This window comes from Mesoplodon mirus, assembly GCF_964341445.2.
Source record: "Mesoplodon mirus genome assembly, chromosome: 2".
Classification (NCBI taxonomy): Eukaryota; Metazoa; Chordata; class Mammalia; order Artiodactyla; family Ziphiidae; genus Mesoplodon; species Mesoplodon mirus.
The window spans coordinates 179575747-179592975 of NC_138977.1; the positions used below are offsets into that span (position 1 = coordinate 179575747).

At 44.2% G+C, this 17229-nt stretch overlaps 1 pseudogene across 1 annotated transcript in view; it reads left to right on the forward strand.

The window, feature by feature from the left end:
- The first annotated feature begins 278 nt into the window (after nt 1-278).
- LOC309798677 (E3 ubiquitin-protein ligase RNF6-like) overlaps nt 279-17229 on the forward strand; it is a 100202-nt pseudogene continuing 83251 nt past the window's right edge. The window contains exons 1-2 of the transcript in view: nt 279-351; nt 1598-1674. The product of the transcript in view is annotated as an E3 ubiquitin-protein ligase RNF6-like (transcript). The remainder of the gene's footprint in view (nt 352-1597; nt 1675-17229) is intronic.

The window sequence follows — 17229 nt, forward strand, 5'->3', positions numbered from 1 at the left end:
GGCACATTCTGTGGTGTTCTGGTGCCCTCATTTCTGCACTGACTCGGCAGGATTCTTGCTGAGACCGGGCTGTGCAGGCCCCACAGGGATGGGGCCAAGGTGGAGGCCAAGGACAGGGTCTGGGTGAGATATGGTTGAGGAGAGTTTTGGTCATCTAGAATGGTCCTAGGCATGTGCCTGGTGTCTCTGTGTCCTGATCTCCTCTTCTTATAAGGACACCTGTCCTATGGAGTCTGTTACCTCAGAGTGAAGGGGGATTGTGTGTTCCATCCCCCACCATGGAAAAAGACATCCACATCCTGACCCCAGGGCCTCAGGACATGACCTCATTTGGAAGTAAGGACTGGTCCTGTAAGTAGTTAAGACAAGGGCATTAGGGTGGCCCTAATCCTGTGTGGCCCTAATCCTTTTAAGATGAGGGGAGACACAGACACAGAGGAGAAGCCACATGAAGACAAAGGCAGAGATGGGAGGGATGCAGCCACATGTCCAGGGATGCTTGGAGCCCCCAGAAGCTGGAAGAGGCAGGAAGGATCCTCCCCTGGAGCCTCAGCACTTTCCAAGTAGACAGTTGCCATGGGTAGGCCTGAACTGAAGGCAGTGCTGTGGACCCTGACTGTTCTGTGTTCCCTGCATGGTGCCCTGGGGACAGCTTTCACAGGACACTGACCAGCAAGTTGGTTTCACATGAGACTGCAGGGCGCTGGTCCTCTAAACATTCAGGCCCATCTCACCCTTCCTCTGGGCTTGGTCATACAGGGTGACTGTGCGCCGTGTGGGGCTGGGCTCTCGGCCCCTGCACAGGACCCCTGGGTGTTGGTTAAAAGTGCAGGTTACACCCCAAGAATGATGGAAGGTGAATTTCTCATCAGCCCTATGCAGTGTGGGCAGCGAGTTACAATAAATTATAGAGTTAAAAGTAGAGAGGGGAATACTACTCAGCCATGAAAAGGAGTGAAGCAGTGATACAGGCTGCAACATGGATGAACCTTGAAAACATGATGCTCAGAGAAAGAAGCCAGACCCAAAAGGACAGTTAGTTAATTCCACTTATATGAGATGTCCAGAACAGGCAAATCCGTAGAGACAGAAAGTGGTTAGTGGTGCTGGGGCTGTGGGAAGTGAGGGGTGACCTCTAAAGGGCAGGGGTTTTGAGGAGATGATGGAAATATTCTAAAATGGATTGTGCTGATGACTGCACAACTCTGTGAATATGCAAAACACCACGGAGCTTTATGCTTAAAATGGGTGAATTGTATGGTATGTGAGTTTAGTCTCAAAAGTTGTTATCAAAAGTTGAAAACTGGAGGCTTCCAGGCCCACCTCCAGAATCTTGACCCCAGAGGTGCAGGGTCAGGCAGGACCTGTGTGTCTGAAAGCCCCATGTGTCCAACCAGGCGGTCTGAGGGCACCTCATGAAATTCTCCCCATGGCACCAGACACCTGGGGCTCTAGTGTGGTTAGGCCTCAGGCCGTGAGGCTGGATTCTGTGGCCTTGCTGTCCCCTCTTAGGGACGGTGGCATAGTCTCCGTAGAAGGCGGTGGGTCAGCTTGAACCCTGCTTCTTTCTTCTGCCCGTTTCCTCTTTCTCTCCCAGCAATGGTGATGGCCGAGCTGTGCCAGAGCAACCAAGGCAAGAGCATCATGCCCAGAATGACCGAGAAGTTTGACCAGGTTGGATAGGCTGCTAAGAGGCAGTGACCCAGGACTGAGGTCCCAGGGCCTCCTTCTGAGTGTCGTGGCCCTGGTGCCCCGCTCATGGGTGTTGTTGTCAGGCCTGATGGTTGAAGCAGCCACAGTATCAAGATTTCAGTGGTAGAAACTGTCCTCTTTTGCTTCCCTGGGAGAAGTAGGCATCCTTCTACTTTGTTGGGGAGACTCCTCTTTTAATAAACAAAAATGATAAGCTTTAATTACATATTAAGAATTATGTTATAAACACATAAATAATAATCATAAAGATCAAGAAACAGAACATGATGAGTGGGCACCCAGGGGTGCCCTTCCCCTCTGGCGGCCTCCTCCCTACTGTGAGATAGCTGTTCTCCTGATTTTGTGCCAGTAATCTTGTCCTCATGGTTTACCCCCAGGCATGCATCCGTAAATAACACAGCCCAGCTTGCCTAGTTCTGAACTCTGTACGTGGGTGTACAGCACGTGCTGCTTTGTTGCCCTTGGTGGCTTAGCACTGTGTCCATGAGATTCTTTCATCTCGTGGATGTAGCTTTTTAAAAATAATTTTTATAGTTTTACCTACTTTAAATAAAAACCTACTCAATGGCTGTGGAATATTCCTTCGAGTGAGCACGCATAGTTCATTTCTGCATCCTCTTGTGATGGCCTTCAGGTTGGTTTCGGGTTTGGCTCCTGCAGCTGCAGAGTCATTGTGTGTCCTGGTCCAGAGCTTGTGGGTCTCTGTTTAACTGGGAGCAGCACGGTGGGTCCATGTGTGCACAGACTTCGCTGAGGCCAGATTGTTTCAGAAGTGGTTGCACCCCCGCTGGATACCAGGCTTTCCATTGCTCCACATCCTGCTGATATTTGACACTGTGTCTTTAATATCTGCCAGTCTGGTAGGTGTATGCATAGTTTTTTCTTATGGTTTTATTTCCTGGGTTATTAGTGAAGTTGTGCACCTTATTGCATTCATGGACTATTTCCTGTGGTTCTTTTAAACGTTAAAAAAATTGTGGTCAAATACATATAACATAAAAGTTACCATCTTAATCATTCTTAAAAAATTATTTTATTTTTGGCTGCGTTGTGTCTTCATTGCTGCACGTGGGCTTTCTCTAGTTGTGGTGAGTGCGGGCTACTCTTCTTGCGGTGTGCGGGCTTCTCGTTGCCGTGGCTTCTCTTGTTGCGGAGCACGGGCTTTAGGCGCACGGGCTTCTGTAGTTGTGGCACGTGGGCTCAATAGTTGTGGGACACGGGCTTAGTTGCTCCACGGCATGTGGGATCTTCCCGAACCAGGGCTTGAACCTGTGTCCACTACATTGGCAGGTGGATTCTCAACCACTGCACCACCAGGGAAGTCCCCATCTTAACCATTTTTAAGTGCACATTTCAGGATCAGGAGGTAATTCACACTGTTGTGCAACCACGACCACCATCCATCTCCAGAACTTTTTCATCTTGCAAAACTGAAACTGTCCCCATTAAACACTGACTCCCTATTCCCCTTCCTGCAGCCCCTGGGACCTACCATCCTACTTTCTGCCTCTATAGATCTGACTGCTCTAGGGGCCTTATATGAATGGATCAAACATTATTTGTTCTTTTGTGTCTGCTTTATGTCACTGAGCATAATGCCCTGAAGTTTCATCCATGCTGTAGCCTGTGTCAGAATTTCCTTCCATTTTAGGCTAAATAACATTCCATTGTATGGATGGACCGTGTTTTCCTTCTCCATTCATCCACTGATGGACACATGTAATATCTACATTAATCTCTCACGTCCTACAGTATTTGTAGAATAACTTCAGAAAGTCCTATGAATCAAAAGTCACTTACCATTAACTTTTTTCTTAAACTTTTTATTTTGAAAAATGTCAAAGTTAAGAAAAAGGGAAGAATACACATGTGCTTCACTTGTGTTTAGGAATTAACGCTTTACGATATTCACTTTACTCCCTGTGTGTGTGCTGTGTGTGTGCATACACTTGCTGTGCATGTGCTTGGGTATGTGTAGGTACACGTGTGCATTTGCACATGCACGTGTTAGTGTGTGCATGGGCATATGTGTGCTATGCATGTGTGTGCATGTGTATTCATATGCTAGTGTGTGCACATACTTACGTTGTGCAGGTGCATGTGTTTGTGTGCTGTGCATGCCTGTGCGCACACCTGTGCATTTGCCACAACCACTTGCAAGTTGGTTACAGACTTAACTACGTCCCAGATACCTCAGCACACACCTGCTCAAACAATCCTGTGTAGCCATGTAAAGGTCACGGATCTCAGGCATTTAAATGCATGGAGCAGGATGTCCTAACGCAGAGTCTGTCTTCCAGTTGCTCTAACTATCTCAGTAACGTCATTCACACCTTCTTTAAGCTCCATTCAGGGTCCAGCTTAGGCCCCCATTACATTCAGTGATCTGCCCCGGGTCCCCTTTAAGCTACAACGTCACTGTTGGACAGCCCAGCCAGGGCTGGGGGGGCCTCCCCAGCCTCCAGGCCCTGAACTTAGCTCCTGTGTTCCCATCGCTCAGTAAGGCCCTGACTCGGATGGGGCCACCGGCTCTTTCCTCAGAGGGTCCCGTCACCCAATTAGGGGAGTTCATTCTGCCCAAACTCAGCATCAGGACTCGAGGGTGGACCACTGGGTCTCCTTTATGAGACCCTGTGCATTTGAAAGAGCAGGCACTGTGTCATGGGGGTGGTGGGCAGGTGGCGTGCGGCCCATGGTGGGCAGGCAGGCCACCATGTGGAGATGGACTGGTGCCCTAGGAGCTCGGTCTGTGAGTTCTCCACTCGGATGGCTTCTGTGCCCCAACCTCTCCACGTGTTCTCCCCTTGAAGACAGTGCAGTGCACGCTCTGGGCAACAGAGTAACTTGACTGGAAGCCCTCGGAGCCATCAGCCTTCCACTCGGAATCGGCTTGTGGGATGTACGGTCTTGCCCAGGGTTCCAGTGCGGCCACCTCCTGCTGGGAGCTCGAGATGCTGGAATCAGGCCACTTCTGGTCTGTCCTTGCAAAAGACTAGGCTGCACTACAAGAAGCTCCTGGCTTACCCCGGGATCCTGACCATGATGTGACCAGAGAAATCTGTAATGTTTTTGTTTTGCATGCTGAAATGTTTAATGACAGAAAGATTTTGTTCAGTTTCTTGATGTGAGTGAGTGTGGAGCCCGATGTTAATTTATTTTCCCAGAAATGTACATCCTACTTCCCACACAAAAGTGAGCCCCCCTGTTCAGAGTTAAGGACCGACGTGTGTGACCTCTGCCTCATAGGAGATCAAACCTAAAGTAGTTTAAACCTGGCCAAGTTCTGTCTACACCATAGATTTAGATCTCTCCATGCCCTGTCTAGACGGAGTATGTTTTAGACCTGACCGTGTGCTGTCTACAAATGAGAACATTTAGAACAGACTGTGTTCTACATACACTAGAACGTGGAGACCTGAGTAGAGGTGCAGCCTGGCTTCAATCCTGGGAGCTTCAAGATGGAAGTCGAGACACGGGTAGAGACTTGGCCTCAGTCCTGGAGCTTCAGGAGAGATGTGGAGAGCAGGGCGGAGACACAGCCTGGCCTCAGTACTGGCAAGCTCTGTGCTTCTGTCTGAATGCCAGTGCTCAGATGTCTGGGGTCTGGAGCTGAGGTGGGCTTGTCTGGGAAACAGCGCTCTGCTCTGAGCGTGGTTACATGGCCCTCCCAGGGTCAGTGCTGTCGTAGGGGCCTTAGTCCTTACCCCTCTGAGGTTCACCTTCCCTGGGGCCGGTTTAGACTCCTCAGGTGGGCTTCCTGGTAACTATTCCAATTCACCAGCACACAGAGGGCGAGGAGGGAGGCAGGTTTACCTGGTGAATTGATTGCTGGGCTCATGGATCTGGGCTTAAGGCTGATGGGCAGCAGGTGAGGTTGCTACTGTGCTCGCATTCTGGTCGGCCTTCCCCACACAGCAGAGTCCGGTCCTGCTGCTCCTCTTTCAGCCCTGCTGTTGGTGAGTTTTCTCCACACCTCGCTGAGCAAGGAAAGGGCCGAGCCTGCCAGAACCAAGGTACTGTGTTCAACTTTAGCCTGAAAGCTTTAAGAACAATGAAAATAACACAGAACCCAAGTGAAACAGGAAGGGACTGACTTTGCTGGGACAAGTATCAGGAGTGGAGATGGAACCTACACTTCTTTGTACAGTCCTAGGAGGTCCCAGGGACCCGGCTTGTTCACACATTGGGCGCCCATGCAGCACAGCCACGGTGTCGTGACCAAGGTGGATGTGTGACCCCAGGTACAGGATCTGGGGAGGTGGGGTCCCCCCGGTGAGTGTGGACGTGTGATCCCAGGTGCAGGGTCTGGGGATTGTGTGGTTTCACCCCATCTGCATGGGTTAGGATCACATGTAGGGGGAGACCCCATATCTGCTTTCTGCCTGCAGGGTGTCTTGTCCCCTCTGAGATTTCCAACGTCTGAGTTGAGGGTTTTGCCATGATTAACCTGTGGTCTCCTTTCGTCTCTTTATGTTGTTGTGTTCACATGAGGATGGACGACCTGGAACAGGTGCTGCTCCATGTTCTGCTGTGTGATCAGTAACCCTGATCTGATGTGGGGATTATAGGGGAGTGAAAATTGAAATCTTCATAATCTGTGTATTAGTAGCTTCAGTATCATTGCTGACCCATAGTTTTTACTGTTAGGGAAGAGTTATTGATTTTATGTGTCACGTAAAGCATTCGCAGTGATGATAGGGCAACTCCGATTAGAATGATGGTTGGTAAATGTTTCCAGTTGTCTCTACTTGGCCCTTTCTGGATTTGTATACAGCCTAGGATTTTCCATTCAGTTAATGTAAGGAATGCTATAGTGAGTAATGTTTGGTAATTAGTGACAGAACGTTGATTATAAACATATTCTTAGGAAGAGGACTTGAACCTCTGTGGATTCAAGTTTGTTTAAATGCAGTTGCTAGGCTCTGCAAACCCTAACAAACCCTGTCTACAGTCGGGTATGCATAAACTAATTGAATGTGGATTTTATCATCGTTTAGTTTGAAGACATTTTGTAAAGTATGCCTTCCTTGTCTTGAAGTTTCATACTGGGAGAAATCTATAGTATAGGTAGAAAGGGACTGGGATTACTCCAGTCTGAACTCAGATCATCTAGGACGTTCATCACTGAACAAACAGACCATTAATAGCAGTTATACCATTAGGATATCCTGATCCATCATCAAGATCGTAAAAGCTATGGTTGATATGAACTCTGGAAAAGGATTGCGTTGTTTATCCCTAGGATAAGTTGTACCATAAGCATAAACAATATGGTTGATCAGTGTTTCAGAACAGTAGGCAATAAAGCATTCTGACTAGTTGGTATAAAGTTTAATCACTAGAAGTTTGTTTTAATCTCCATGGTCACCCCAACCAAAATTGTTAATACATTAAAAGCTACGTTATCCCTTAAAAGTTCAGTTGTTTATGATTTTGGATTAATTAAGCTCGATAGGGTCTTCTCATCTTATATTATTCCCACCTCTTCACGGGAAGGTCAATTTCACTGCTTAAAAGAGAGAGTAAAAGCCTTGTGTAACCAGTCATGCAAGTCCTTATTTAGAGAACAAATGACTATGCCACCTTTCCACACTCAGGATACCAAAACCCTTAAACGGATCTCACTGGGCAGACGGTGCCTCCGACCAGAAGTGCTAGAGGTAATGTTTTTCATAAACAGATAGGTTTGTATTGCTGAGTCCCGTTTACTTTTAAAGATCTTTTCTTTCTTTTTAAAAAAATTTCTTTTTTTTTTTTTGGCTGCGTTGGGTCTTTGTTGCTGTGCGTGGGCTTTCTCTAGTTGCTTTGAGTGAGGGCTACTCTTTGTTGTGGTGCGCAGGTTTCTCATGGTGGCTTCTCTTGTTGAGGAGCATGGGCTGTAGGCGTGCAGGCTTCAGTAGTTCTGGCACGTGGGCTCAGTAGTTGTGGCGCATGGGCTTAGTTGCTGTGTGGCATGTGTGGTCTTCCCGGACCAGGGCTCGAACCCATGTCCCCTGCATTAGCAGGCGGATTCTTAACCACCGTGCCACCAGGGAAGCCCTAAAATCTTTTCTTAAACACATACTTGTGTTCGGTTAACAATGTTTGAAGAGGTTACGTATTAGCTTAGGTTTCTTTAATTGTTATCTGTCATGGGTTATCTATTGTGATATAAGCTTATGCAAGGAGAAATATTTCTTGTTACTCATATTAACAGTATTGCTTCTAATAATGAATAGATGAGCCCAGTATTAAATTAGGAGTTGCTTTATCTACTGTTGGTATTAAGATGAAAGTGTGTGTGGTTGACCTTGCACACTTTCTTAATTGGTGGCTGCTTTTAAGGCAACTATGGTATTGTTTATGCTTATTCTCTAGAGAAGGTTGTATCCTGTATCTGAAAAGGTATAGCATTGTAAAATAACATTTAAAATTACAGTAAAATTTATGATTTTTTAAATAATATATAAGTTGAACTAAAATTCCTTTCTGGACAACCAGCTGTCACCAGGCTTGTTAGGCTTCTCACCTCTACTCACACGTCTTCTCCCTAGTTTGCCTTTTAGATGAGTTTGTTCTTGTAAACCGTTCCTAAGTAGCTCATCTGGTTTCAGGGTATTTAACTTAAGTTCTCTTTCTCAAAGTTTTCTAGTTAAATCATTATTCAAAAGGTGAAAATGGTAGTAAGTTTTTTTGGTACTTTTCATGCTTCTTTCATCATTCTTCCCTTATGGTACTTTATCTGTAGCACCAGATTTAGATTTCTATCTTCTATACATTAGATGTTGACTGAATGTTTTATTTAATTTACTTATGCCAGTTGAATTTGATGTGACGTTTGGGCTACTTTTAGTACAGACTGTGCATGCAGTGTGAAATGTCCTGGGTGTAAACTAGGTGCTTTTCTTTAAGCTACACTTTGACTCATCCAAGCACACTTTCCAGTCTGCTCACCTCATTACAACTTACCTCCTCTTTTACGTTTGGTACTTGTTAATAGGATATGAAAAGTCATCTATATTTAAGGAGAGTGATAGGCAATGTGCCCCTGCTTCATGGCCTGATTCAATTAAGCACTCTATTAATTTACTGGGAAATCCTCCTCTGATTTTTTAATTTCATAGAAGTTTCGTATAAATTATTTTATGTTCTTGAGGTAGAAAACGTAGCCCACTTCTTCCCCTACCGTAGGTTACACTTTGCCCTAACATTTTTATGTGTGATAATTATGCTTAGAGTTGTTCTTTACCAGGGTTTCCTGAGGATGGTGGTATATATGGCTGGTGAGGTTTATGAGAGTTTATCGATTATAGAACAGGCTCCTCTAGAAGGGTGTGAAGCACCACCAAGTTCTTTGACTTTCAGGCTGAGGCTAGTAGTGTTCCGGTGAATGATTCTATTGTTACAATTATTTGGATTTAGGGCTAAGCATAGTGGGACATGTAATCCAAGTGTGGATCTTAGCTGTCATGTAATCAGAAATGTTAAAGTCACTTTCATAGCTTATTTTTATTTTAGCTATGGCTTGTTACAGCTTAGCTCAGACTTAACTTTATTTGGGGATAATCTTTAATATCCTTTACACTGGGTTTCTATTAATGTGAGTTAATCTTACGACCAATGTGGCTGATACGAAAATTACCAGCCCTAATCCGTTCATATAACTTACCCGACCTTCCTTTTATGGCTTAATGTTTATCACTCATTTCCCATGGGGCAGAAGTGAAACAAGGCGTTGTCAGCTATGCCTGCTGCTTTTAATCCTTTATGATTTAGAGGGCATTCTTAATGGGATGCAGATACTTGCATGTGTAATTTTAGTTAAAAATTACTAGGCTGTGTGTTTATAAAGTTGGCAAAATCAACTAGACATTTACAGAGCCTCACTTCAACTACTATTTATGTGTGATATATTGGTAATTCAGTGTCGCAGTTTGGGTTGTGTTAAAATTAGTATTGACGTATTAAATATTTTTTCTTTTGGGGATTATTAAAATGTACTTCACTTTTTATTTTCTTTGAGGTACATGGCTGGTCTAGGGGGATGTCTTTCTATATAAGCCTTCTGTAAGGAATTGATTGGTATTTTTATGAGGCTAGTTTTTAGTTATACTAAGCTTGGATTGGTGAAGTGAGGGCCGTCTGTTTGTTAGATGGGTTACCTGACTCTTACGTAGTTATGTATTTCACCTTTTTTGGGGGGCATCGGCAGGGCCACATGGCCTACAAAATACGAGATTTAGTGTTAGGTAGGAGGGTTTGATTAAGGAAGCTGTTTACCTGAAAACACGTGCATATGTATGTATGTGTGTAAATGCTCTATGCCTGGTGATCGTCGACTCAAGAACACATTATAGTTGAGTATGTTGGTAAATAATATTCAAGTTAAGCTCAGATGCAAGTTGCTTGACTGTGTTAAGTCCTCTGATGGCCATAGCTGAGTCACAGCATCCCACAAAATTAAAAAATACCAACTGCATGAAACCAGTTAAGTGTGAGCATAGGCTGCTTGGATAGTCCATCGAGGTGTTTTATTTAAGGGGAAAGGGTGGGCAATTTTAGGTGAGATGGCCCTGAAGTTAGAACCAGATGCCTCATATAGTTCCTTTATAGAAATCCGCATAGTTCATGGCCCAGAACGAGGAGAGAGGCCTGTTTGTGGGCGGGTTGATGGTTTATCGTGGCTTTCTGGTTATTGGTTATGATAAGCATGTTGACGGGAAATGTTCAGAAATAATGTGGTCTGTACAATTAATAAACATATGTCCTGTATAAAATCAATCATTCCAATTACCCCTGTTACTATTTGTTAGGGACTGGAATCTAATGTGAATTGAACTGTAATATCAATAGGCTGATGTACATGCTTATACACATGGAGTAGATAATTAATACAGGATTATATGATCATGCATAATGATAAAGCATAGGTGTCCTACTTATATATGTAGTAGGGCATGTAATGCATAAAGTCCATAGTAATGTCAGTTTTCATGACGTCATATTTTAATACTTAAGATAGTACTTAACAATAGTGTTAATGTCCCATAAGCAAATTGTTCAGGGAGTTCTTTAAGTAGGATTTCAGCTTTGGGAGCTGAAGGTGGAGTTGGAGCCTCTTCCTTGAGTCTCAGGGAGATATGTTGTTCTTTTCTGATTTACAAAACCAGGGTAATAAATATACTGCAAAGACTTGTCTTTTTAGAAGATTATTTTCAGTAATGCTTGTTATGGGTATAAGGACAAAAATGAAAAGAAAGTATAGAATAGATGCTAGTTTGGGTTTGTGCAGTGAAAAAAGGAAACCGAAGCTGAGACCGATGCAGCCCAAGTTTTATTCTGTGGCCAGGGAATGGAGAAGCGAGACCTTAGTTCACAGATCAACTTCTCACCCATGGGGTGAGAGGGATTCTATTTTAAAGAGTGAAGAATGAAGGGAGGAGGGGTGAGGATAATGACGGGGAGACAGATGCATGAGTCTACTGGGGAAGGGGCAGCGTTTTCATGGAAATGGGGTGCCACCCCCTTTCTATCCTTTTTTGGTCCCCATCTTCCAGTCATGGCCACCAGTCTGTGTGTCATCCAGTAGCTGATGTGGTAAAATCAGCGTGTGATGAGACTGAGGGTCTGTTGGAGGTCAGATTCGTTGCCACCTTGCTTCCAGCTCGTTCTGTTTTTTGTTTTTTTGTTTTTGTCTCTCTGTATGGCTTCCTCCTTTTGTCTCCAGATCCTGTGACTTAAAGATACATGTTTATTTGTGTTCGGGGTTATGGGGACGGGTTGGTGGGTTTTGGGTAAAGACCTGGCACAGCTCTGGCAACAAAATCCCTCCTTTCCTTGTTGCTGTTCCTCATTCCTGAGGGGCGCTGAAGGTCAAAGTTCTGCCTTCCGAAGCCACTTCTCGCTGAATATGGGTGCAGTTTTTCCCTGGAATAGAGGAGTAGAAGTGTTCCTAAGTAGCCGAAACTATGTCTGCTGGTCACCAGGCTGCAGTCCCAGTTGCTCGTACCCTGTGTTATTATCATCTGAAGTCCGATGGCTTCAGTGCATTCACTAACGAAGTTGACAAGGCAGTGAAGGAGGCAAGGCCCCAAGATGAGCAGGAGGATAATAGCAGTTAGTGGGCTGAGAGGTGGAAGAGACCAGGTTAAACTGGGAGGCTCTGTCTGACCATACTCCAATGCAGCTTGGATCTGGACCTTGGATGTTATACCTATGTAGCCTTTGAGCTTGCTCATATATCTCTTTAATGTTTACCTCACTCTGACCAGAGTTATTGCCAAAAGCAGGTTTTCTTTGTAAGTGCACATATTGCCCCTTGCTGAGCCAGGAGGTAGTCAAGGGATAGCCTCTTGTCGAGAAGGACATCTGCTAGTGAGTCCAGGGAATTACAGAGTCCTTGTAAGGAATCCCCCCTATTTTTAGACAAGTCATCAAGGGCCTGATGCTGAAAGCCTGGCCTCAGTGCTCCGGTGCCGGATCTAATTTCGGAGGCAGAGTTTAGGGTGAAATAGAAAAGAATAGCTTTACTGCTTTGCCGGGCAAAGGGGGGACACATCGGGCTCCTGCCCCGAAAAACTGTGTGTCCCCTAGCCCGGGGGGATTTAATGAGGAGTTTTATCTCAGTAGTTCAAGGGGATGTGGGTACCTGGGTAGAGACCTGGCCTCAGTCCTGGAGCTTCAGGGGAGATGTGGAGAGCAGGGTGGAGACACAGCCTGGCCTCAGTACTGGCAAGCTCTGTGCTTCTGTCTGAATGCCAGTGCTCAGATGTCTGGGGTCTGGAGCTGAGGTGGGCTTGTCTGGGAAACAGCGCTCTGCTCTGAGCGTGGTTACATGGCCCTCCCAGGGTCAGTGCTGTCGTAGGGGCCTTAGTCCTTACCCCTCTGAGGTTCACCTTCCCTGGGGCCGGTGGAGACTCCTCAGGTGGGCTTCCTGGTAACTATTCCAATTCACCAGCACGCAGAGGGCGAGGAGGGAGGCCGGTTTACTTGGTGAATTGATTGCTGGGCTCATGGATCTGGACTTAAAGCTGATGGGCAGCAGGTGAGGTTGCTACTGTGCTCGCCTTCCGGTCGGCCTTCCCCGCTCATCAGTGTCCGGTCCTGCTGCTGCTCTTTCAGCCCTGCTGTTGGTGAGTTTTCTCCACACCTCGGTGAGCAAGGAAAGGACCGAGCCTGCCAGAACCAAGGTACTGTGTTCAACTTTAGCCTGAAAGCTTTAAGAACAATGAAAATAACACAGAACCCAAGTGAAACAGGAAGGGACTGACTTTCCTGGGACAAATGTCAGGCGTGGAGATGGAACCTACACTTCTTTCTACAGTCTTAGGAGGTCCCAGGGACCCTGCTTGTTCACACGTTGGGAGCCCATGCAGCACAGCCACGGTGTCGTGACCAAGTTGGATGTGTGACCCCAGGTACAGGGTCTGTGGAGGTGGGGTCCCACTGGTGAGTGTGGACGTGTGACCCCAGGTGCAGGGTCTGGGGATTGTGTGGTCTCACCCCATCTGCATGGGTCAGGATCACATGTAGGGGGTGACCCCATATCTGCATTCTGGTTGCAGGGTGTCTTGCCCCTCTGAGATTTCCAACGTCTGAGTTGAGGGTTTTGCCATGATTAATCTGTGGTCCCCTTTCGTCTCTTCATGTTGTTGTGTTCTTGTGAGGATGGACAACCTGGAATGGGTGCTGCTCCATGTTCTGCTGTGTGATCAGTAACCCTGATCTGATGTGGGGATTATAGGGGAGTGAAAATTGAAATCTCATAATGTGTGTATTAGTAGCTTCGGTATCATTGCTGACCCGTAGTTTTCACTGTTAAGGAAGAGTTATTGATTTCATGTGTCACGTAAAGCATTCGCAATGTTGATAGGGCAACACTGATTAGAATGATGGTTGGTAAATGTTTCCAGTTGTCTCTACTTGGCCCTTTCTGGATTTGTATACAGCCTAGGATTTTCCATTCAGTTAATGTAAGGAATGCTATAGTGAGTAATGTTTGGTAATTAGTGACAGAACGTTGATTATAAACATATTCTTAGGAAGAGGACTTGAACCTCTGCGGATTCAAGTTTGTTTAAATGCAGTTGCTAGGCTCTGCAAACCCTAACAAACCCTGTCTACAGTCGGGTATGCATAAACTAATTGAATGTGGATTTTATCATCGTTTAGTTTGAAGACATTTTGTAAAGTATGCCTTCCTTGTCTTGAAGTTTCATACTGGGAGAAATCTATAGTATAGGTAGAAAGGGACTGGGATTACTCCAGTCTGAACTCAGATCATCTAGGACATTCATCACTGAACAAACAGACCATTAATAGCAGTTATACCATTAGGATATCCTGATCCATCATCAAGATCGTAAAGGCTATGGTTGATACGAACTCTGGAAAAGGATTGCGTTGTTTATCCCTAGGATAAGTTGTACCATAAGCATAAACAATATGGTTGATCAGTGTTTCAGAACAGTAGGCAATAAAGCATTCTGACTAGTTGGTCTAAATTTTAATCACTAAGGTTGTTTTAATCTCCAGGGTCACCCCAACCAAAATTGTTAACACATTAAAAACTATGTTATCCCTTAAAAGTTCAGTTGTTTATGTTCTTGGATTAATTAAGCTCGATAGGGTCTTCTCATCTTATATTATTCCCACCTCTTCACGGGAAGGTCAATTTCACTGCTTAAAAGAGACAGTAAAAGCCTTGTGTAACCAGTCATGCAAGTCCTTATTTAGAGAACAAATGACTATGCCACCTTTCCACACTCAGGATACCAAAGCCCTTAAACGGATCTCACTGGGCAGACGGTGCCTCCGACCAGAAGTGCTACAGCTAATGTTTTTTTATAAACAGGTTTGTATTGCTGAGTTCCTTTTCCTTTAAAAAATCTTTTCTTTTTAAAAAAATTTCTTTCTCTCTCTCTTTTTTTTTTGGCTGCATTGGGTCTTTGTTGTTGTGCATGGGCTTTCTCTAGTTGCTTTGAGTGAGGACTACTCTTCGTTGTGGTGCGCGGGCTTCTCATTGTGGTGGCTTCTCTTGTTGGGTAGCACGGGCTGTAGGTGTGTGGGCTTCAGTAGTTGTGGCACGTGTGCTCAGTAGTTGTGGTGCACGGGCTTAGTTGCTCTGTGGCATGAGTGGTTTTCCCGGACCAGGGCTTGAACCCATGTCCCCTGCATTAGCAGGCGCATTCTTATCCACTGTGCCACCAGGGAAGCCCTAAAATCTCTTCTTAAATGCATACTTGTGTTGGGTTAACCATGTTTGAATAGGTTAAGTATTAATTTATGTTTGTTTTATTGTTAACTGTCATGAGTTATCTATTGTGATATAAGCTTATGCAAGGAGAAATATTTCTTGTTACTCATATTAACAGTATTGCTTCTAATAATGAATAGATGAGCCCAGTATTAAATTAGGAGTTGCTTTATCTACTGTTGGTATTAAGATGAAAGTGTGTGTGGTTGACCTTGCACACTTTCTTAATTGGTGGCTGCTTTTAAGGCAACTATGGTATTGTTTATGCTTATTCTCTAGAGAAGGTTGTATCCTGTATCTGAAAAGCTGCAGCGTTGTAAAATAACATTTAAAATTACAGTAAAATTTATGATTTTTTAAAGTAATATATAAGTTGAACTAAAATTCCTTTCTGGACAACCAGCTGTCACCAGGCTTGTTAGGCTTCTCACCTCTACTCACACGTCGTCTCCCTAGTTTGCCTTTTAGATGAGTTTGTTCTTGTAAACTGTTCCTAAGTAGCTCATATGGTTTCAGGGTATTTAACTTAAGTTCTCTTTCTCAAAGTTTTCTAGTTAAATCATTATTCAAAAGGTGAAAGGGGCCTTATGGTACTTTATCTGTAGCACCAGATTTAGATTTCTATCTTCTATACATTAGATGTTGACTGAATGTTTTATTTAATTTACTTATGCCAGTTGAATTTGATGTGACGTTTGGGCTACTTTTAGTACAGACTGTGCATGCAGTGTGAAATGTCCTGGGTGTAAACTAGGTGCTTTTCTTTAAGCTACACTTTGACTCATCCAAGCACACTTTCCAGTCTGCTCACCTCATTACAACTTACCTCCTCTTTTACGTTTGGTACTTGTTAATAGGATATGAAAAGTCATCTATATTTAAGGAGAGTGATAGGCAATGTGCCCCTGCTTCATGGCCTGATTCAATTAAGCACTCTATTAATTTACTGGGAAATCCTCCTCTGATTTTTTAATTTCATAGAAGTTTCGTATAAATTATTTTATGTTCTTGAGGTAGAAAACGTAGCCCACTTCTTCCCCTACCGTAGGTTACACTTTGCCCTAACATTTTTATGTGTGATAATTATGCTTAGAGTTGTTCTTTACCAGGGTTTCCTGAGGATGGTGGTATATATGGCTGGTGAGGTTTATGAGAGTTTATCGATTATAGAACAGGCTCCTCTAGAAGGGTGTGAAGCACCACCAAGTTCTTTGACTTTTAGGCCGAGGCTAGTAGTGTTCCGGTGAATGATTCTATTATTACTATTATTTGGACTTAGGGCTAAGCATAGTGAGACATCTAATCCTAGTGTGGATCTTAGCTGTCATGTAATCAGAAATGTTAAAGTCACTTTCATAGCTTATTTTTATTTTAGCTATGGCTTGTTACAGCTTAGCTAGGACTTAAATTTATTTGGGGATAATCTTTAACATCCTTTACACTGGGTTTCTATTAATTTGAGTTAATCTTATGACCAAGGTGGCTGATACGAAATTTACCAACCCTAGTTAGTTCATATAACTTACCTGACCTTCCTTTTATGGCTTAATGTTTACCACTCACTTCCCATGGGGCAGAAGTGAAGCAAGGCATTGTGAGCTATGCCTGCTGCTTTTAATCCTTTATGATTTAGAGGGCATTCTTAATGGGATGCAGATACTTGCATGTGTAATTTTAGTTAAAAATTAGTAGGCTGTGTGTCTATAAAGTTGGCAAAATCAACTAGACGTTTACAAAGCCTCACTTCAACTACTATTTATGTGTGATATATTGGTAATTCAGTGTCGCAGTTTGGGTTGTGTTAAAATTAGTGTTGACGTATTAAATATTTTTTCTTTTGGGGATTATTAAAATATACTTCACTTTTTATTTTCTTTGAGGTACATGGCTGGTCTAGGGGGGTGTCTTTCTATATAAGCCTTCTGTAAGGAATTGATAGGTATTATTAGGAGGCTAGTTTGTAGTTATAGTAAGCTTGGATTGGTGAAGTGAGGGCCGTCTGTTTGTTAGATGGGTTACCTGACTCTTACGTAGTTATGTGCTTTGCCTTTTTTGGGGGGCATCGGCAGGGCCACGTGGCCTACAAAATATGAGATTTAGTGTTAGGTAGGAGGGTTTGATTAAGGAAGCTGTTTACCTGAAAACACGTGCATATGTATGTATGTGTGTAAATGCTCTATGCCTGGTGATCGTCGACTCAAGAACACATTATACTTGAGTATGTTGGTAAATAATATTCAACTTAAGCTCAGATGCAAGTTGCTTGACTGTGTTAAGTCCCC